Source organism: Protopterus annectens, chromosome 8.part0 (genome assembly GCF_019279795.1).
Source record: "Protopterus annectens isolate FY-2018-M chromosome 8.part0, PAN1.0, whole genome shotgun sequence".
NCBI classification, from domain to species: domain Eukaryota; kingdom Metazoa; phylum Chordata; order Ceratodontiformes; family Protopteridae; genus Protopterus; species Protopterus annectens.
Genome location: NC_056741.1, coordinates 313,084,394 through 313,108,683, shown reverse-complemented (window position 1 = coordinate 313,108,683; position 24,290 = coordinate 313,084,394).

Below are 24,290 nucleotides of genomic sequence, written 5' to 3'. Positions count from 1 at the left end.
ATTCATGGGTGCCATTGGTATATTTCTGCTGTACTCTTTCCTCATGCTTGCTTTCTTATACAGTTTCCATATTGATATTCCATGCTCAAGTTTGGGTCTAATGTAACTAACAAACAATGATTTCATCATTTCTGATTTCCTAGACTTCATAAATCTTTTTATACAACCTATAGTGCTATAACTATCATTAACCAAAGAGTTGATATGATTAGAAAAATTCAAAGCTGGATCTACCCATATACCCAGGTCCTTAAATGAATCTATAGTTTCAATTGCTGTGTGCTGCATTAAATGTTCACCTTTCGATTTATCTCATATGCTTAGTTTTTTACCTGTTTATCAGCATATTATTCTCCTGTGCCCAAATGGTCAATTTAGTTAAGTTCTTTTGCAGACATGCCTTGTCTGTAACATGTTGTAACAAAAGGAGATAGTACCAGCCCAGCTATCTGGAATTTTGTAAATAATTATATGTCATTTGAATATTAATAGGATTTGTATAGAAGTGTGACAGAAGGAGATACTACCAGTTCCCAGCTATCTGGAATTGACCCACTCACATCTGTCTTGCCTGGCTCTGTAAGTAAGTTAACTAGGGAACAGTAATTTCTCCTAGAAAAAGACAGGAATATACTGAAGTATAGCTGAAGTATAGCTTAGATGTTTTCTTTATGCAATGTTATTTTAAGTATTTCCTGTGATTATGAATTCTGATGTAACTGTGATTATTTACTGAGTATTTTCTTGTTCTTTTATTTATTATTAAACATATTTAAACCTTTCATTGTGGCTGATCTGTGTAGAGTCATATTTATGTTCTGAGAGTACTTGCATATTTATTTGATTATACTGTGTTGTCCACTTTTCATAGCCTTCCTGTTGGTCAAACTACCATTTGCATTGATAGTAACATTACACAGTAATTTTGGACCCCCTTTGTTAAGGGCCTTAAAATAGCCGATAAAGAGTTGGCTGGTGGCAGTAATAACTACCTTATAGTCTGGGCAATAGGGGGCATAACTAGTAAACCTGTGCCAGCCTTTCCCAGGTGTGTGTGTGTGTGTGTGTGTGTGTATAAATCAAATCTCAAAGTGTGTGTGTGTGTCAGCTACTTTGGCAGGGACACAAAGCACTGGTTTGACAGAGAGGGTGCTGGAGGTCTTGGCTTGGCCACTCAGCTGAGATCTCAACTCTATAGCTGTGCCAGTGAGGAGTCTTATAGGGGATCTGGAGAAAGAGGGAGAAACCAGCCCCAGACTGACTATGGTCTCTGTGTGTTCTTAAGGGAAATTGCACTTTACTGTGTGTGTACTGGTCATCCTTCCAGTATGTATGTCCCCTACTGTTGCCAGTGGTGAGGGTTGAGGCTTCTTGATTACTGGGTCAGTGGTGGGGCGTCACACATGTAATCAGTTTACCCAATTTTAGGTCATCTGTATATAGAATGTAGTACCCCTCAAATGAAAAGGTTAGGTCTGAAAGATACAATCTAAATGAGTAAGGGCCTAGGACACAGCCCTGTGGGACACCCTGACTGTAACCAAGAATTTCATCTGTCCAATTGCTGTGTGATACTTGCCATGTCCTATTTGTTAGCCATGAAGCTATCCATCTCATCACGAGTACATTGATACCAATTTGTTCTAATTTACTGATCAGTGTTTTGTGTATGGCCCTGTCAAATGCTGAAGTTAAATCTATATAAATTACATCACAGCGCAAGTTTTCATTCATAGCTGTGATTATATTGTTATAGAACATCATGTTACAGGTGGTAATAGAGCTATTGTCAATATATGCATGCTGATATATGGTTTCAAGTCCCAATCTATCCAGTTCTGACAACTTATCACCTTCTCCATTATTTTTCCACAACATGAAAGTAGACTTAAGGGTCTATATGACTCTGGGTTTGTCCTACTCCCTTTTCCCTTAAAGACAGGCTTAATACGCGCATGTCTCCAATCTTGAGGAATCTCCCCATATTTATATAACCTGGTAAATAATAGATATAATGATACTGTAAGTCTTTGCTGAAGTATTGTCAGATTATTTTACTAATTCCATCTCCTCCCTGTGCTTTGTTTGGATCCAGTCTGCTCAGTTATTTTTCAGTATCATCTAATTTGATTCCAGACAGTATCTGAGTTAACTGGATGTCACTAGGACAACATATCACCCCTTTTGTGGAGCCAAACTGTTTTGCATAAGATTTTGTAAATATATTTATAATCTGTTGGTTCTGAGAATACATTTTAGAATCTACACACAGTTTATCAATTTGTATGTCTTTACTCCTACCATATCTTCATCATCATCATCTTTCGGCTTTTCCCGTTAGGGATCGCCACAGCGGATCATCTCTTTCCATTTCTTCCTATCCTCTGCATCTTGCTCTGTCACACCAACCGCCTGCATGTCCTCTCTCACCCATCCATAAACCTTATCTTAGGCCTTCCTCTTTTCCTCTTACCTGGCAGCTCCATCCTTAGCATATTTTTCTCACTATACCCATCATCCCTCCTCAGCACATGTCCAAACCAACGCAATCTCATCTCTCTTGCTTTGTCTCCAAACTGTCCAACATGAGCTGACCCTCTAATATACTGATTCCTAATCCTATCCATCCTAGTCACACCGAGTGCAAATCTTAACATCTTTAACTCTGCCACATCCAGCTCTGACTCCTGCCTTTTTGTCAATGCCACTGTCTCCAACCCATATAAAATAGCTGGTCTCACTACCCTCTTGCAGACCTTCCCTTTCACTCTTACTGGTACCCGTCTGTCACAAATCACTCCTGACACTCTTCTCCACCCATTCCACCCTGCCTGTACTCTCTTTTTCACCTCTCTTCCACATTCACCATTACTCTGAACTGTTGATCCCAAGTACTTAAACTCGTCCACCTTTACCAACTCTACTCCCTGCATCCTCACCATTCCTCTACCCTCCCTCTCATTTACACACATATATTCTGTCTTAGCCCTGCTGACCTTCATTCCTCTGCTCTCTAGAGCATATCTCCACCTCTCCAGAGTCTCCTCAACCTGATTCCTACTCTCACTACAGATCACAATGTCATCTGCAAACATCATAGTCCATGGGGCCTCCTGTCTGATCTCATCTGTCAACCTGTCCATCACCACTGCAAATAAGAAAGGACTCAGAGCTGATCCTTGATGTAATCCCACCTCCACCTTAAACGGATCCGTCACTCCCACTGCAGTCCTCACCACTGTCACAGTACCCTCGCACATATCCTGTACCACTCTTACATACTTTTTTGCCACTCCCGACTTCCTCATACAATACCACAACTCTTCTCTAGGCACCCTGTCATATGCTTTCTCCAAGTCTACAAAGACACAATGCAGCTCCTTCTGGCCTTCTCTGTATTTCTCCAATAACACTCTCAGAGCAAACATTGCATCTGTAGTGCTCTTTCCTGGCATGAAACCATACTGCTGATCACTAATCATCACCTCCCTTCTTAACCTAGCTTCTACTACTCTTTCCCATAACTTCAAGCTGACACTGATCAATTTTATCCCTCTGTAGTTACTGCAGCTCTGCACATCACCCTTATTCTTAAAGATAGGTACCAAAACACTTTTTCTCTACTCCTCAGGCATCCTCTGACTTTCCAAAATTTCATTAAACAATCTAGTTAAAAAAAATCCACTGCCATTTCTCCTAAGCACCTCCATGCTTCCATTGGTATGTCATCTGGGCCAACAGCCTTTCCATTCTTCATCCTCTTCATAGCTGTCCTTACTTCCTCCTTGCTAATCTGTTTCACTTCCTGATTCACTATCCCCACATCGTCCAACCTTCTCTCTCTCTCATTCTCTTCATTCATCAGCCTCTCAAAATACTCTTTCCATTTACTCAACACACTCTCCTCTCTTGTGAGTACCTTTCCCTCACTATCCTTTATCACCCTTACTTGCTGCACATCTTTCCCAGCTTTGTCCCTCTGTCTAGCCAATCGGTACAGGTTCTTTTCTCCCTCTTTAGTGTCCAATCTCTCATACAACTCTCCATACGCCTTATCTTTAGCTTTCGCCACCTCTCTCTTTGCCATGCGCTTTATCTCCTTATACTCATGTCTACTTTCTTCATCTCTTTGATAATCCCACTTCTTCTTCGCCAGCCTCTTCCTCTGTATACTCTCCTGTACTTCCTCATTACACCACCAGGTCTCTTTGTCCTCCTTCCTACCATATCTTATGTATTTATAAAAATGTTTCCTGTTATGCTCAATATCTTTATATACATGTTCTTAAAATTTTTCTTGATTTTGTCTGACACTATGCTTAATTTGTTTGTCCAGCTCATTTATTTCAGTTTTCAAAGTTGTTGTTCAACTTCTCTTCCATTGCTTATATATTTTTTGTCTTTCACCTTAATCAGGTATCTTGTTCTTATGGAAATACATCCCCCCGATGTATGCTTAGATCCTGATGTTAAACATTTTTTTTTTTTTGCACTCAGTTTCTCTTTCAAAACTTTCCACATTCCATCTGCAGTTTTTCCACTGAACACGTCACTCGAGTTAGTTTTACATAGAGACTGTTTTGCTTCCATATACTCTGTAATTATTCCTCTGTGCATTGGTTTACATTTCAGTTTGACAGAATTATCTAGCAACAAATTACCTTTATAACTGCATGATCACTGCACATTAATGCTGGTAAAACTTGACTTGAAGTAACAGTAATTTCTTTAGGAACACAAACAATGTCTAGTATATTCCATTCCGTGGCAGTTTTTTTTTTTATTACAATCTGAAGCAATTGCTGTTCCTGAACACTTGACTTTGGTGGGATATACACTATATCAATTGTTACATGTTCCAAGGTTGTCTTTATTGTCACAGTTACACAATCTATAGCAGTAGTGCACAACGTCCAGTCTCAGGGCCAAATCCGGCCCTCGATGCAACACCATCCAGCCCCCAGAGAGTAACCAAATTTTTTTTAAAAAAGTGAAAAAAATGCTATGCCTTACTCCAGTCACACAAACTTTCCAGCACGTGCTTACTTACCTAATTGGCTGGAGTTGCGCACACCTGTAATTTTAGCTGTGGAAGTAACTATTTGTTGTTTATAACTTGTAGTCTGTAAACAGTAGTAACTTTCTGCAAGAGTTTTTAATAAGTCATGGCTGCAAGCCAGAATAAAGTTAAACGGAAAGTTGATGTAGAAAACAGGCAATTTCATGACTGCTGTCTTAAGTAAAAATGTCAGTCACCTGTACCTATTAACACGTAATGACTTACTATGTTTTGAGGTGGCCCGCAGATGCATTAAGAATTCATGTAGTGGCCCTCCCCACAAAAAGGTTGTGCACCACTGATCTATAGTATTGGTGTTATCACTGAACATGTAATAATTGCAGGACTCATAACTATGTTTAATCCTTATCATAACACTGCCACCTGATTTTTTGTTAGAATGTCTGTTACAGAACTGGTTTCCAATCATTGTTCTTTAACCATGTTTCACAAACAATAGCATCAATCGTATGGAAACACAGCAAATTTTTCAAAAAAAAAAAAAACTTTATTATTGATGCTGTTAGCATTAACAACCACCAGAGATGCATCAAATGTTGCTGTGAACTGTTAAATTTTTGACCTGGCAGAAGTTTTGCCTAGTGTTTGTCAAATATTGCAAAATACCTGCTCCAATTACAAGAATATCTTTTCTGACCAGATCTGAAGAATCTTCAACTTCTAATAGAGTACTATCTGCTCTATCAACACAGCTCTTGAATTTAAGTTGCCTTACTCTGTTTTGTCAGACCCCTCCATTCACTTTGAAAGGGAGATGTGAGAAATCAGTTAACTTTGAGAGTCTTCAGTACAAATCTCATTGGATTGCAGTGACTCTTGCATATGTTTCCCCTCGTGTTGTGTGTTCCATAATCTGCTAAAGCAGCTTCCAGAAGTCTTAATAGCTGATATTGAAGACTCACTGTCTTGTTGGGAGGATCAGGTAACGTTGTACTGCCCCATCTGTCAGACAGTCCTTTGCTGTTTCTGCCCACTTTAAGGAATGACACCAGGTATCAGCTTCAAAGTTCTTTGTATCCATGGCAGCATGTTTAGGATGTCAAGATGCTAGATGTTTCTGAAAGTTGATTATAGAATTGCAAGAAGGCATGCGCTGTATTTGCCACATGGTATACCTTTCTGATTGCATGTGTCTGGTGCCCAATCCATAGGGACTATGTATATACTGAGTATATCTAAACAATCCTAACTTGGTTTGTGATTTACCGTGGAGCTGACTGGTAAGAGAAGTTTTATTTGAATTTATATTGTATTTGTTATCACTGTTTTTAGGTAGGAAGGGACTGCTTGTTAACAAGATTTACTTTGACTCATATTTTGTTGTTTTACCTTTAATTTCACTGTTGGTTGTTAGAAAGGCATATATTTTAGACAGGCAAGCTCTAGCTACCCCAAGGGGCCTAGACAGCTATAAATCCACACAGACTGCAGAGAGGAAAATCCTAAGCATATCTAAACAATCCTATCTTGTTTTTTGATTTATTGAAGTGTGACGTAAAGGAATCGCAACTATTGTCTGGCTTGTAGAATTTGTATGGTCAGAACAACTTTACTGCACTGTATTATTTAGTTGTATATTGCTGATGTGATTTTTGTCTTAGAAGTTGATTTAAGTTCTCTTTGAATTCTGTAGATACTGATTTTGATTAGTCTTTTCTTTTGCAATATTTTATTAATTTGAAGCTGAACATGGATTCCTTAAATGAGTATGCAATTAACGATTTGCTAATGTACAAATATCTTGTACAGTGTAATAAATGATATGCATATTTAAAGGTAACAGCTGATAACACTGGTGATCTGTGTTCCTCATGTCAAAAGCTGGATAGTTTGCTTACCATTGTTAGAAGTAAATCTAGACTTAATGATGATGATTGTACTTGTGCAATTGGCATGGCCTGAAGAACTGTTGTTTCATATATTAATGACTGGACTGATGAACTCAATAATGTTAGGCACAGAACACATAAAACACATTTAGGAAATGATACATCTATTTTCTGTAAAGGTCATTCAACCCCTATGAAACACGACAATGCCCCTGACAACTTTGGAATCCTGGATGCAAGTATTCAGCAGTCTGAGGATCTAGTTTGTTTAGAAGGAAACACAAAAGAAAGAAAGGAAGAAGTTCACAACAAATCCCAGCCCTCCAAAATCTTATACTTCCTCACATCACAAGAACCTTGAGATCTAGCACCCTAAACCTCCTAGAAGTCACCAAACACAACAATGAGGCAGGAAAATCTCTCTTTAGCTACTCTATTTTTAAACTCAGGAATGCCTTACCTGCCCAACTAACATCCATTAATTTCACTACACGATTTAAAAAACTCCTAAAAGCCCACCTCATGAACAAGTGGCTATGCTCCTGTGTCACCCCTGGGTAAAGATGGGCATACAATCAATAATTCTTAACACAGCCATATGTCAAGTCTACTTTCTCACCCTTTTCTAATATAGCCATGGATAATTACCTCTTCAGTCTCTGGTTCAAGTGTGACCTTAACATATTGAATGTATATGTCTGCAAAGTACTGCATGTACCACAATATAGTGTATGCATAAGTCTGCAAAGTACTGCATGTATTAAGAAGTGTGATGCCTCTGAACTGTTATATCTTATTATGAGCTAGTACTATGTATTGTCTGATATTTACTATTGTTATTCTGCCTGATTTGTATGTAAATACCATTGTTCTTGTGTGCTCAATCACGTATGTAACTGGAGCTTTTCTCCCCGGGCCACTGCTGAAAATGGATATGTGTCCAGTCAGACTTTGCCGGTCAACAAATTTAAAATAAATAAAAAATAAATAAATTTAAATAAATTTAGTCTACAGAAAAAGGCATTGCTTTTCCAATGGAGAAGGTAGAAAAAAAGAGGCAAGGGGCAGGTGAAAAGGAAGAAATCAAAATTGAACGTGGAAGGATTGAAGAACATTACTGTAGGTAAAAAGAAGAGAAAGTCAGATGTTGACTACATAGGTTCATAGGTGTGTACTAGGCTAATGGCCCTGGAACCTTTACAAGCCTAGCCAATAGGATTACCCTGGAATCGTGCCACCTGACCTTAGTTCCCAGTGCCTCTGTCGAGTAGAGCCACTGGAGTGATCCCCAGGGGGAATTTTCTATTTCCCATCCACTCATCAAGATTTCTCTTGAAGAGGGCCAGTGAGGCGCTCCGCTTGACACGCATGGGAAGTCTATTCCATAGCATGGGCAGTCTCTGGGTTATGAACCTGTCCCTCCAGCTTGTTCTGTTGATTGTGGTAATGAGATTGAGATCTCTGGAGCGTGTAGTGTGGAGGGATTGGGATTTCTTTAGATGTAGCATTTCTAACAGAGCTGGGTCAGACATGTCTTTATCAGTCAAGCAGAGATCACCTCTAAGTATGCGATATGAGACAGAGAATAGTTGAAGTTTTTTGAGTCTGTCCATATAGGACAAGTGTTTAAGGCCTAGGATCCTTTTTGTGAGGTACTTTTGAAGCCTCTCCAGTTGTTGCAGGTGTCTAGTGAGGTACATGGCAAATGGGGCATTGTACTCGATGATTGGCCTAATGAGGGAAGAGTAGAGGGAGACAATGACCTCTTTCTTCCTGGATGCAAAACCCTTAGTAATGAGATGTACCAAATAGAAAGACTTTCTGACCACCGGGGGAATGTGGTGGTCAAAAGAGAGGTTGCTGTCAATCTGTGTTCCCAGATCTCTTATGATGCCTTCTGTGTTCAGTGGACTACCATTGATGTAATTCATGGGAACCAGTTTTTTTCCAAAGGGGATGACGACACATTTTTTGGCATTGAGCTTAAGGCCATGGTTCTTACACCAGTCATTTGTCTCAGTGAGGCCTTTCTGTAGAATGTCACCATCACTTGGGGAGTTAATTATGGCTCCCAACTTGCAATCATCTGTGAACTTTGTCAAGCCCATTCATGTTGGCCTGGACTTCACAGAAGTAGATACCAAACAGGAGAGGACCCAGGACCAAACCCTGTGGGACTCCACTTGTGACTGGTCAGCAGTCTGACTTGGAGTCAGCTACTTTCACACTATGGGTTCTATCTGTGAGCCAGTTTGCAACCCACCTAGTGATATAGGGGTTGATGCCTAGCTTAGTGAGTTTTTCTATGATTCCTGAGTGGGGAATGGTATCAAAGGCCTTGGCCAGATCAAGGTAGGCTGTATGAACCACCTTGCCTTCATCCACAGCTCTGGTGAACTGACTCAAAGAAGTCGAGCAGGCTGAGCAGGCATTATCTACCCTTCACAAAACCAAACTGTGTGGGATCCAGAGTTTGGTGATTCCCTATTTCCTTGTTTATTAGGTCCATGATGATGCATTCCATAACTTTGCATATCAGACTTGTCATGCTAATGGGGCAATAGTTCCCAGAGTCTGTAGTCGCTCCTTCTTTGAGGAGAGGGATGACTGTAGCAGTGCGTCATTCGGTAGGGACAAAGCCTGAAGTGAGGCTGTGATTCAACAGGGCACACAGGTGAGGTGGCAGTTCACTCTGTAGTTCATGTAGAACACAGCCAAGGATATTGTCAGGTCTCATAGAAGCTGTATTCTTGGCCTTGGTCAGTGCTGTTTTAACCTGTGCAGCAGTAATACTGGGTGCCTGGCAATCTACTGGTATTGTGATTGGTCCTTTGCGGGGGTATAGTTGGCACTGAATCTGTCGGCCAGTATATTGGCAATATCTGTTGGCTCAGTATAGGAGGTGCCATTGTGCAACAGCTCCGAGCAAATCTGGGTATTGCCATGGAGATTCTATACATAACTATAGAAGGCCTTGTGGTTATCTTTACTATCTGCTGCAATTATGTTTTCATAGCTAGCTTTAGAGGAGTTGATGAGGGATCTCAACTTTTTGTTGAGGCTGATAAGGGAGTTTTTCCAGTCTTGGGACTTCACCTTATTTCGCATCAGTTTCCTCCTTCTGTTGTAGAGTTCGTTTATGGCAGGTGACCACCAGATTGGCTTCCTTTTTTTGGAGGGGAGCATCTTGGTTCTATTGGGTATGGCATGCATTTGTGTACGTGTTCGTACAGGGCATTAGTGTATGATTTGGGGGTCATGCAGCTGTTCTCCAATTGCATGGGTGCTGTGAAGTTAGCCACTTCTGTTTTCAGGAGCCCACAGTTAGTTTTGGATAAGTTTTTCATGGTGGTTACCTTTGCGGGGGGTGGGAGGGATGTGGATTTCAAGGTGATTAGTTTGTGGTCAGATCTAACCAGGGAGGAGTTGAATATTGGTATAGAGCAATAGTCGCCCATGTTAGTAATGACCAGGTCAAGGATGTTGCTATCTCTAGTGGGGGTAAGAATGAGCTAGTCCAGGGCATTGGAATTAATGAATTCCAGGAAACATTGGGCAAGTGTATTGGTACATGAGTAGTTTCCCCAGTTAATGGAGGGGTAGTTGGTTGCCCAGTATGAGAGTGTTAGGCTGGACCCTAATATTCTCCAGGGTGCTTAGGAATGTGGAGTGTGAGTCTTGGGTCATGGTTGGGGACCTATAGCAGGCTACGACCTGAATCTCTGTCTTACCCAATGTTAGCTGCACCTGACATATCTCTGATGCATTATGTTGGTCTACCAGTCTGGAGGTGTGTGCATCCTTTATGAATATGGAAACACCACTGCCTTTGGAGCTTCGGTCCAAGTTCTGAGGCCAAAAGATATGGAATGAGTTATAGCCTGGTAGTACAGGGCTGCTTTCTGCTGCCTTGAACCAGGGCTCTGTTACAGCACAAATGTTGATGTTCTCCATTTTAAGGAGTGCTTCGAGTGAGTGCATTTTGAGACTTAGACTTCTGGCATTGAGTAGCATGACCATCAGATTGCATACGGTGGTGATTTGGTCTTTGGAACACCACCTAAAAAAAGGCACTATAGGGGTAGCAAGAGCCTTGGCCAGTATCCAGAAGCCCAGGGGTGACAGATGTAGGTTATCTCTGGCAAAGCATCGAGGTCTGTCAATCATGTCATCCCAGGCAGACAGATACTGGATCCCCTTAGAATAACACCAGAAACTTAAGCCAATTGTTGAAATCAATCATTTTCTGCTTGTACTATGGTATCATTCTGGGTGATGGTAGGAGGGTGCTCAGGGCTAGGGTCACACCCGCCTGGGCTACATAATCAGAGAGCTCCTCCATGTCTCTTTTCATGTAGTCCAGGGAGGTTCGTCTCAGGTCATTCACACCCACATGTACAATGACAGAGTCATATCTGTACCTGTTGTTGAGGGACCTGAGTACGTGCGTTATGTGGAGGATCCTGGCACCTGACAGGCAACCGACTGTTATTTTCTCCTTATTGAACCTAGTGAGTGGGACATCAGTGTGCCTTACTATCGAGTCACCTATGACTAGTATGTTGGGCATGCTGTTTTGCCTTAGGGGCTTTGGATGAGTGGCACACTGTTTAGGAGAGTTATGTGTCTCGTGATTAGTGTTGTGTTGTGGTGGTCGAGTGCATTTCTGCCTTGGAGGTCTCTGCTGTTTGGGTAGATTTTTATTGAGAGCCTCTGCGAAGGTGGGTGTGTGGTTTATGTTTTTATGTGAAGGCAATTCTGGTGTGTGTTCTGGAGGGCTATGTGTTCCATGTGGTGTGGTGCAAGTGTTGACCTTTTCCTCCTGACCAGCTATTCCGGTCTTGGCTGTGGAATGCATGGCTTTCAATTTGGATATATGTGTATCTCTCACATGTCTGAGTGTTGGGAGGTAAGAGGAGAGGGTTGTCAGTGTACATGAGGCAGTTGCTACATTGCCTCAGGATGCCCAAGCTCACCAGGTTAATAGGAGAAAGCAGAGGGAACTGACCTTTAGACATGCCTGGAGGGGTGGGCATTAATATTAAGTACTGGAACCATTTCCTTGTAGAATGTTTAGTGCTGGTAGCACTTTTGTGTGCTACAATAATTGCTACAATAAGTTTGGTAAAGTGCTAGACTAATAAGCTAGTAAAAGTGCAGGAGAGGAGAGAACTAGCAGATGTAAGGGAAAAATTGAAGAGCAGACATTTTGGCACCATTCAGAAGCTGACCAAAAGTCCTGGATGCAGCAAATCTGTATCTGGACTACACTAGTTCCAGGAAAGAAGTTTTTTTTTTTTTTTTAGTAAAAAGTGAAGAGAGATAATTCAATATTCAGAAGCTAAAGGGGCTTGAGTTGTGGATTTACAATACCAGCTGGATGAGAATTTAATACACAATGAAAACAGTGGGATTAATAAGACTAATAGTGATGTAGATCTATCCTTCGTAACAACTGATAGAGCAGATATTACTATATTAGATTAGAGGCTAATTACTAGTAACCATCCAGAAATCCAACAATAAATCAGGTGACTGTCTTTTCACTAACTGTGGGAAAATCTTGGAACAAACTTCCCACTGACCTTTCTTCTCTGTCTTCAACACCACTTTTCAAGAAGCAACTAAAATCTTTCTTAAAACACAGTGGCTATGTCCCTGCACAAACCCTGACTAATAAACTTTCCCTGAGCATTAACCTTCTTAAATGCTTACTACATGTGTAGAACAGGTTTTATCTGTACTTTTCCTCTCATGAATTATTGAATCTGAAAGCTCTCCATTGGCATGTTTACTTGACTGTCCTAACGTATCTCTCTGAGTTTTCTCAACCATTCCTAGCCTTCTTGGTGTTTAACAATTAGCTCTCTACTGTGTGCACTGTTGTTGTTTCCTCTTGAATAACTTCTTGTCTCTTCCTCTCTTGTAACAAAGTAACCACTACTGGTATCTTATGATCACTAAAACTGCCTCTATTGTAGTCCAGTGCTGTACTGTATTTTATATGTATACCATTGTTAAAATTGTAGTATTGTTATTTTTGTATTCTATTTGCTTAAAGGAGCTTATCTCCCCGGGCCTCTGCTGAAAATGGACATGTATCCAGTTGGACTAGCCCGGTCAACAAATATAAAATAAAATAAATAAATAAATAAGATTCTTCAGAGCTGGCCAGCAAAGATATTCTTGTAATTGGAGATTTAATTATTAGAGGAACTGATACTTATATTTGCAGAGATGATAATGAACATTGAATAGTGTTATGCTTGCCAGCAGCAAGAATAGAAGATGTGAGACAAACCTTGGAATGCTTTAATGTAAGGAAGTATGGATCTGTTTTTATTCATGTTTGTACAAATGATGTCATCCACAAGGATTCTCTGACTATTAGTAGGGAACTGACAGCCCTCTTAGCTAGTATAGCTTGTACTGGTGTTAGGACGTATTTTTCACAACTCACCTATAGAAAGGATATTCAGGTCACTGGGAATGAAAAGATTTTTTGGGTGAATACCTACATGGAAAAAATGTCCTGTTTAAAAAAAAAATGGAAATATGTAGAGTATCCAAGCCTAGTTTTGGGCACACGTGTTCAGACAGGTTGGTGTGCATTTGTCAAGATCAGGGAAGAGAATTTTTGCAGCAGATATTTTGCAGTATTTGACGAACACTAGGCAGGATTTTTGCTAGGTCGAAAATGTAACAGTTCACAGATAGCAACATTTGATGCATCTCTGATGGTTGTTAATGCTAGGAGCATTAATAATAAAGTTTTTTTATTGGAAAATTTACTATGTTACCACAAGACTGATGTTATTGTTTGTGAAACATGGTTAAAGAACAATGGCTGGAAACCAGTTCTGTCAGGGTATAAATGTTTTTACTGTAACAGACATTCTAACAAAAAATCAAGTGGATGTGTTATGATAGGGATTAAAGATTATGAGACTTGTGATTATTATATGTTCAATGATAATACCATTACTATAGACTGTGTGACTGTGACAATAAAGACAGCCCTAGAACATATTACAAGTGTTGGAGTGTATAGACCGCCAAAGTCAAGTGCAGATGACCTAGAGGAATTCATACATTTCTTGCATGAAACACAGGAGGGAAGAATATTAGCTGGGGACTTAAATTTACCAGAAACAGACTAGAATAATATTGATTCAACAACGTTAGTAAGGAAATTATTCACAGTGTATATTCAGGAACAACAATTGCTTCAGATTGTAAAAAAAAAAAACTACCAAGGGACAGAACATACTAGACATTACCAGGGATTCACGAAGCTTGTGCCAGGCGAAGCGTCGGCGATCTAACACGAAATATGGCCACCGAGTGATTCAGGTACGAGCTGTTTCCATGTGCACTACCTGCGTACACCATGGCTGCACAGCTCCCGGTGCATGTATGCTAATTACCCCATGTGCAGCAGTGTAGCATGCAAATGAAGGTATATAGCGATTCAAGAAGTGGTGCAGGTGTAGTGTAAGCATGCAGAAATGTAAACAGAAAAAGCGGTTTACATTTTTTCAAACATAAAATCGGAGCCATGACAGCAGACCAAACTCACATATTATACTGTTAATATATGCCAGTGGCTAAATATATAGCCATTGGCATAAAAAAACATGCACAGCACATAAAAAAGAACATTTAATGTCATGGCCACACTAACGCAAAATAAAATCTCAGTGCATCGGTGCGCAAACGGGATCACAATGAAAATATATTTATATGTAATAAAACTGAAATGTAACACATTTCATGAATTCCCCATAATAGTCACTGGCACGCATGCTACACCATACCATGGCACAAGGGTTGCTAATGGGCTGTGACAGTGTTATGCGCAGTAACTAGGAATTAGTAGTCAATGCCATGCAAATGAGACAAGTAATACTGAATCACAAAATCCCCGCCAGCGTAAGGATGCACCTCACAGTGTAGCAGTACAACACCGAGGTGTGGCCTGGAGATAAAGATGACATCAAGAGAGGGGTGCGCCACCTTAGCTGTAAGCACATTGGAACATTGCTAATCTGGTTTGCCTGTTGCTAAGCAAAGCCGCAGGATAGGGGTGTATTGAAGTAGCCATAGCTTTGCTTAGCTGAGAGTACACAAGGTAACCAAATGTGCATGTAAACGTGGATGAAAATGTGCTTGAAACCCGGTAAACAGCTGTGCATGGCGCACACCACAGCTGAAACAGGAAGGATACGGGAAGAAAATAAGGAAATGCTGCAGCATGGTAATTGGAGTACAAATGAGTAATTAACACCTAGGAACCCACAGTGGGCCATTGACAACAGCTAACAAGGCTGCTAGCAGCTACCTGCAGAACAGGAAAGGGGAGGTGCCGTATTGCAAAGAAAAGAGAACTGTCACAGCAGAACAAAGCAAACTTGCAGTAGATCAGCTACATAACACATTTCGCTACACAATCCTGGGCTGGGAAAGTACAAAACAAGAAAGCCGGCAGCTGGATGCATGCCTGACAATGGGAGGGGGGGATCGGGTTGAAAAGTGAAGTAAAGGGCAATAGATGAATCACGGCAGCCAAGCGTAATTCAACACCAAAGGCCCCACAATAGCAGTACCTGCTGTAAAACCCATAATTAAGATACCCTGCAGCTGGAATTACACATACACACCCAATTACACCAGCAGCATCCATAGCACAATAGTATAAAGTGTGAAAGCACCTCACATACACTTGTGTATTCCCAGACACACTGCACCATTGGTGTATACAGACGGGGAACTTTTAATATGTACATGTTAGGGGCTGCCATAGCTTTGATTCACCAGCATGTGTTGGAGACTGACGGTGGTGTGGAGGATGATGCTGACAACCATCTCAGGCACCAGAGCAGAAGAGTGTTCAGACCCAGGGTAACCTGCCAGGGGCTACATGATCTGGAGATAGTAGAGCGTTACAGGGTGGACAGGGACACCATACAGCAACTTGTTGAGCTGTGCCAGCCACACCTCAGAGCCAGAAATAACAGAGGGGAACCCATCCCAGTGGACACGAAGGTATGTGTAAGCTTGAGAATACTAGCCACAGGTACCTTTCAAAGGCCAACTGGGGATATCATGGGGATCTCACAGGCATCAGCATCCAGGGTACTCCACCAGTTCCTGGATGCCATGCTACCACATGCCGATGAGCACATATAGTTCCCCCGAATGCAGGAGGAGTTGGCCAGCAATATGCATCTCTTCCACCATGTGGCAGACTACCTGGAGGTACTGGGTGCAATAGACTGCATGCACATACACATCAAGTCACCACCCGGTGAGCAGGGTAGGCACTACATAAACTGCAAGAGATAGCCCTCCATCAACTGCCAGGTCATGTGCAGTGCCCAGGGCATTATCATGGATGTGTGTGCTGGCAGCCCTGGAAGCTATCATGACTCCCTCATCTGGCATGCCTCACAGCTGTATCAGGTATTTGCCAGGGGGGACATCCCATATGGCCACCTGGTGGGGGATGCTGGCTTTGCACTGGAACCGTGGGTGATGATTCCTATCAGAAATGTACACACACCCATGCAAGAATGCCGTAATGAGGCACACGCAGAAACCAGAATCATCATAGAGTGTGTGTTTGGGATGCTGAAATCACGGTTCCATTGCTTGGACATATCTGCTAGAGCCTTGCAGTACTCTCCAGGCATGTGTGCCCACATCTTCATAGTATGTGCCATGCTACATAATATTATCCTGCAGAAACAGCTGCAGCAGGGACAGAATGGTGAAGGCCCTCACAGCCCACCACCATTGCCAAGAGCCCCTCAGGCACAGAGGGACTCAGACCATGAACACCCTGTGCCAGCCCCAGTAGGCAGATGGAGGCGTGCCCAGTATGCCCATGCCTTGGCAAAGAGGGAACGTATAACACACACACTGACAGTGTAGGCACCTACGGGCTGACACCCTTCTCCACCTACACACAACCACCTGTAAATTGTCATATATAGGTGGTCTACTGTGTGCATCCTACATAGGCAGCCCTCAACTATTGTACACACAACTGCCATTGACACAAGGTAATTCAATACCTGAACAGTAAATTAAGCTATCAGCATGTGTCGATACTGTATGTATAGGTTCATAGGTACATAGGTAGGTACTTGCCTAACTGCCCGAGGCCATTCATAAGCCTAGCCAAAATGTGTCTGCTGTCACCACCCCATTGATTAACTAACTGTCCCTCTGTGGAGCAGAGCCAATTGCGGGATCCCTGGGGTGTATCCACTGTTCCCCCACCCACTCTGCAAGGATTCCCTGGAGTGTTAGTGAGGGGTTCCATATAATGTAATCAGGGATGTAGTTCCAAAGCATGGGGAGTACCCATGACTGGAATCTGTCACTCTAGCATCTTCCAGTTATGGTTGTGGCAAGGTGTAGTTCATTACAGTGTGTGGCTCACTGTGACATGGATTCCCATATGTGGAGCATATCCATTAAGCCTGACTTGGACATGGCTTTGTTGGCCAGCAAATATCATCTCTGAGTAAACGGGATGCCACTGAGTAATGCAAGAGTTTATACAGTCTGGCAGCATAGGACACATGTCTGAGGGCATTATTCCTCTTGGCGAGGTATGTTCGTGGCCCTTCCAGCTGTTAAATGTGTCTTCTGAGGTACATCCAAATTGGGTCATCATACTTGATGATGGGATTGATGAGTGATGAGTAAAGGGGCAAAATAACCTCAGTCTGTTTAGATGCGAACCCTTAAGTAATCAGATGGCCTACATAGATGGATGTTCTAACTACTTCGCTGATATGATTGTCAAAGGAGAGATCACTATCTAATGTAGTCCCCACATACCCATTACATCGTCTGAATTATAGTGCCTGCCACTCATGTGTCAATATGTGTATGTGTAGTTTCCCAAAATGGAATGGCCATGCAGTATGTGGCCTTTAGCTGGAGGCCATGACTCTGGCACCCTGTGTTGGTCTATGTGAGGCCCCTTGAAGGATGTCTGCGACAGCTGGGCTGTCAGTTATGGCTCTCAGTCTGCAGTAATCGCCAAACACGGTCTTCTGTAGTCCACCTGTGTTAGCCCGTACCTCTGAGAAGTATATGGCAAACAGTAGGGGTCCCAGGACTGAGTCCTGTGGGACACCAGTTGTGACTGGTCAAGAGTTGGACCTGGAGACTGCTAGGCTTACCATGTGTGTTCTGTGTGTAAGCCTGTTGGCAAACCAACCTGTGATGTATGGGTGTATGTACTGGCTGGTGAGTGTAGAAATAATACCTGAGTTGGGAATGGTGTCAAAACCCTTGGCGAGGTCCAGGTTGTATGTGTGAACTCCCACACCTAAAGTCTAGGTGACTGTAAGATGTCAAACAGGTTCAGTAGGCATGATCTGCACGCAATCAAGCTGACCTGGGTTGGGTCAAGTTTCCGGAGGTTACCATTGTCTGTGTTAATGAGTGTCATGAGGATGCACTCCATAGCTGTGCAGATCAGGCTACTCAGGCTTAAGGGGTGGTAGTTACCATGGTCAATTGTGTCACCACCTTGGTGGAGTGGAATAGCTGTTGCCATGTGGCATTGAATGGCCATGTAGCCTGTGTAGAGGCTGATGTTGAATTGCTATATTAGGTGGGGGGGTCACTTTGTCTTGTAGTGTCTGCAGGATGCAGTCTGGGACATCATCTGCCTCCATTGACATTTGAAAGGGCCATTACCACCTGTATGTCTAAGGTGTCTGGGATACTGTACATTTTGGGTATTGTTATAGGCCCTATAGGGGCTGAAACTTGCTCCGAATGTATCATCAAGTGTGTTGGTGATATCAGTAGGGTCAGTATATTCAGTGCAATATTGCACCAGCACAGTGCAAAACTGTGTGTTACTGCTTAGATCCTTGACATAGCCCTAGAAACCTTTGTGGTCATATTCCAAATCCATGCCTATTTACCTGTGGATGTCAGCCTTCGATGATTACATGAGTAACATAAGTATCTTGCTAATACTGGTCACCAATGTCTGCATGTCTTGGGATTTGCTGTTGTTCTGGACTGCTGTCCTACTTCTATTGTATAGCCTGTATAATGCAGGGGTTCAGCAGACTGGTGTCCTTGTGTAGGAGTACCAAGTCTTGGTTTACCATTAATGGCACAACCCATACATCTTTGTAGGTGCTTATAGAGTGCATTTGTGTAGGATTCAGCAGTTGTAACTGTATTGTCCATCTGCATGGGTGTCATGAAGTTCACCACTTCTGTCTTAAGAAGCATGAAGTTGGCTTTGTTGAAATATTTTATTGTGGTTTCCTTAATGGGGGGTGGGGGCAGGATGTGGATATCAAGGGTGATTAGCTTATGGTCGGATCGGACCAACGAGGAGTTGACTTCAGGTGTGGAACACCGGTCACTCAAGTTGGTAATGACTAGGTCTAGGATATTGTTGCCCCTGGTGGGGGTGTGGATAAGTTGATCCAGGGCATTGGAGTTTATGAATTCCAGAAAGCGTTGAGCTAATGAGTTAGTAGGGTGTTTGGTTGGACCCTAATAATTTCCAGTACATCAAGAAAAGAGGAGTGGGAATCCTGGGGCATGGTGGGGCATCTGTAGCAAGCTACAATTTGGATTGCAGTTTTGCCCAGAGTTAGCTGCACTTGGATAACCTTGGATGCATTGTGCTAAGCAACTAGCCTGGAGGTGTGGATATCCTTAATGAATATGGACACTGCTCCGCCTTGGGTGTATCGGCCCAGGTTACATGGCCGAAAAGTGTGGTATGAGTTATAGCCTGGTAGTGCAGGGGTGCTCTCTGGAGCCTTGAACCAGGTCTCAGTCACTGCACAGATATTGATGTTCTTCATTACAAGGAGTGACTCGAGTGAGTGCATTTTGAGATTTAGACTTATAGCATTGACTAGCATTACCCTCGGTTTTTGCTTGCCTGTTCCTGTTATGGTGGTGAATATGTTATTTGAACCTTGCCTAAAAAGGCACTATAGGGGCAGCACAAGCCTTAGCCAGTATCCGGAATCCCAGGGGCGACAGGTGCAGGCCATCTGTGGCAAAGCATCGTGGTCTGCTGACCATGTCATCCCAAGCAAACAGATATTGGATCCCCTTAGAATGACACCTGAAGCTTAGCCAATTGTTGAAGTCAATCATTTTGTCCTTGTACTGCGGTATCATTCTGGGCGATGGCAGAATGCTACTCAGGGCTAGGGTCATACCTGCCTGGGCTACAAGATCGGAGAGCTCTTCCATGTCTCTTTTCATGTAGTCCAGGGAGGTACGTCTCAGGTCATTCACACCAACATGGACAATGACAGAGTCATATTTGTACTTGTGGAGTGACCTGAGTGCATGGGTTATGTGGCGGATCCTGGTACCCGACAGGCAGCTGACAGTAACCTTCTCCTTGTTTAGCCTGGTGAGTGAGACATTAGTGTGCCCGACTATGACTAGTTTGTTGGGTACATTGTTTTGCCCTATTAGCTGTGGTTGAGTGGCACACTGAGTCTGTGGACTATGTGTCATTGCGGCGGTTGTGATGGGGGCTGGAGGCTGCTTGCGTTTCTGCTTTGGAGGTCTCTGTTGCTTAGACAGATTATTATTGAGAGCCTCCGCGAATGTTTTTGTGTTACTATGTGTGGATGTTGGTGGTGTAGATTTAGTGAGACTATGTGATGAGTGTGGTGTGGTGCAAATGTTCACCTTCTCCACATGACTGTCACGTTCAGTCTTGGTTGGAGAGAGCTTCACCTCCAGTTTGGCTAGATAAGTGCATCTCTCACAGGCTGTAGTGTTGGGTGGTAGGAGGAGATGGTTGTCTGTGTACATGAGGCAATTGCTGCATTGCCCCAAGATGCCCAGATTCATCAGATAGACAGGAAAGAACATTGGGAGCTAACCCTTGGACATGCCTGAATATAAAACTATTTTCCTCTAGATAAGTGAGAAAAGTGAGTACAAGAGCTGTTTTACTCTAAGCAAGTGAGAAAAGTACGTACAAAAACTATTTACTTCTAGGTAATGAGGAAGATTGAGTGCTATAGTAATTAGTAGCTTATTTAGTGCTTACAAGTTCTGAACAAGTGCTGAGCATGAATAAGCAATCCAGGTAGGGTCTTGGATAACATAAACACACTGCCCCCTAAAAGGTACACAATCATATATCCATGTACACTACAGATCCCCTGTAACCACAACTATGCAGGTACAAGTTGCACTCAGGCTGCTTGGGACCTGTCCACATCCCAGGTTGATTCATACACATATGGCAAAACAATTTGCTCTCCATATACACATCATGTAAAACATAGCTTCATGTCAGGCTGTGTACACACTGAATGGTGCACACCAACAGTTATCACAACCCACAAAGGGGGGAGACACCGCTGATAATGGGAAGTACTGCACTACTACCCTGCTGAGTCTGGTCTGAAAGGCAATGAACCTTGATCAACTTATTTGATGTCAGCAGTACAGATGTAGATGACAGTAAGGTTGACTTCACACTGCATATCATAACCTTGTACCCATGAACTACCACCAAGGCAGCGGTCAACATAATGGACACTGTGTGTAAGGGATGCAGCTGGGCAGTTGTCTTTCTTGTGATAGTTACATCACCACACCTGTCAGGTAGTCGTAAGTGGCAACCCTAATCATGACAGGGTGCCATCCATGAATATAGAGATCATTGTTCAGCCATACTCAACACTCAAGTGACCCATATCAGATCACATAATTCCTTTAAGGGGTATTGGCCATGTTCAGATGGCCTACAACCGCCTTCCCAATCCCCATCTCCACTATGTAGCATGATGCCTACCCTGAATAAAGCCATGTCCAATCCAGTGATGTTGGACATGCTACACGTACACATCCTGATCTCAAACACATACTTCATGGACATCCACCTTCCTAGTACAAGGATCACCACATGCTGGACAGATCCTTGTCCCATACACTTTACATACTCCTGCCATATTATGCATCCCTGTCCAGCAAAGCTGCACATTGCCCCTCTTTCAGACATGGTGTGATGACCGCATGGTAAATGTGTCATTAACCCTGTGGATCAGTTATGTGGCACTGCTTGACCTGGCCCCAGAAACCCACCTGTTGGCTACAGCTAGGTAACATTTCATCCTAGGCTCATACATGGCCCAGGGCATATAGCCTACTAGTTGACTTTGACCATACATGCTATAGTTGATATGCATCCCTGCAAATACCATCAGGCTAGCCAGTGTCCCATGTGTATCACATGTGTAACACCGGTGATACATGGCAGGATGCTGAATTGCTGTACAGTGCCATGTAGATGTATATGGCAAAACACATACATGTAAAATCTCCCATGAGCAAATCTGCAGGGTCACAAGTCATGTCCGTTAAGGCAGTGTAAGTCTTTATATGTGACATATACACAGCATCAAGGTCGACTGCATTAATGTGGACACATCCAGGCATGTGCTGATAGGTAAGAACACCAGTACAGGCAAACAGACATGCCCACATCAAGACAGCATCCACATGGAGTATGAGCAATGTAATCAGGTGACACACACACACACATATATGGTGATAATATCCAATCACCATTGAGTGTCAAATGTGTGTGGCACAAACATGTCAGTGGTGTCAGTGTCATGTAGATTTGCAAAGACAACTATTTAAACATAATAAATGTGATACACATGTATGTTCAGCTGTAGCTCTGTACGTCTCTGTGAGTTACTGTGACCTGTCTCCATCATTATGTCTTCCAGGTATACCACATGCAAGGCTACCATCTTATACCCGCTTTGAGGATGAGGCCCTCATCCCATACCTACATGATAATCATCATGTACTGTTCAGCCATGTGCCACAGGATGCACAGCAGTGGGATGCCCTGTGGCAGGAACCTCGCAGGAGGGTTAATGATGTGGGTGGCCACAACCGCACATACCAGCAGATGCGCAGACACTGTACAGACCTAATTAGATGGGCGAAACAGCGTGCAAATGCAATCACCAGGGAACAAGCTGCAACAGGTGGTGGGCCACCAACCCAGCCCCCACTCACATGTACCGAGCAGCTACTGGCCAACCTGGGGACACCTGCAAAACAACATCCACAAGCCTTAGCTGATATCGTGGAGGTGGGTGTCTCTCAACCACTGAGCCTGGAGTTGACTGGTCAGTCACTACTGCACATATAACAACTATATTCCATATAGTTACATGTGTCACTGTACAATATGTAATGTAACATCATATGCAAGGCATGTATACACACATGCCACATACTACAGTATGCTACTCTGTGTATGCACACATGTGCATACTCCATAATATAGTCTATTGTACTGGCATATGTGTTAACATGCACATTGCACCCTGTAGCTATCATACAGGCATGGATAATGATCATACTGCTGTGTCACTCCTATTTAGGTACATCTGGCATTCCGCTGTGACAGCAGCCCGTTGCAGGTGAGATTGTTATGTATCAGGCATGTTAATGCACAGATCTATCTGCCATGTGGCCATTTACCACATGTACACATAATGTATGGTCCTGTCACAATATACAGGTCGGACCTGCAATGCATCACAATGGCTACCCATGTGCAATACTTGCAAACTATGTGAAACACTGATATGAAACCTCACAAACTGTCATTGCCAGATGTGTGGACAGCTGTGCATACAATGGTGGAGGTGTTGTTCACTGTAGGGACATGTACTACAGATCAGAACTACACATGTGGGGAATACAAACAGTACTACACAGTGAGATGGGGTATGGCCAGCCCACAAGATTTACTGGTGTGGATTATACCCCTGCTATGAATGTCACACAATGAGATGTGCTATCTGACATGTCCATGGCATCTAGTGGGCTGGCTGCAACACTGCCTAACTATCCTGAAAAACATATCCCACATACCAAACATACCACCCTTTGTCTGCATAACCCTGTTGTCAGTGGAGCATATGACATCTATGGGTGTATGCCATATGGGACAACACAGACATGTGAAATAGATGCCCGTCACAACCATTTGGCCAACACATGTTCACACATGGCCATGGAGGATGGCCAGAGACATGAAGCAACACACACAGTAGACGTGATATGCTTGTGTGTACACACTGTCGTACATTGGCTCCACATGGTCCAACTATGGCCTTTGTGTAATGGTTATATTGCAGATGTGGAACACTAGACATCCTACAGACCTGTGCACATCTTGTGTAGGCGTGACATCATTCTACCACATAAGAGGTGTTGAACATCTTGAGTGTGTCACAACATGACAGCAGTCACCTGTACAGTATCCACATACATACACAGACAACCACATCAGCCCACAGAGCAAATCTGTCCGA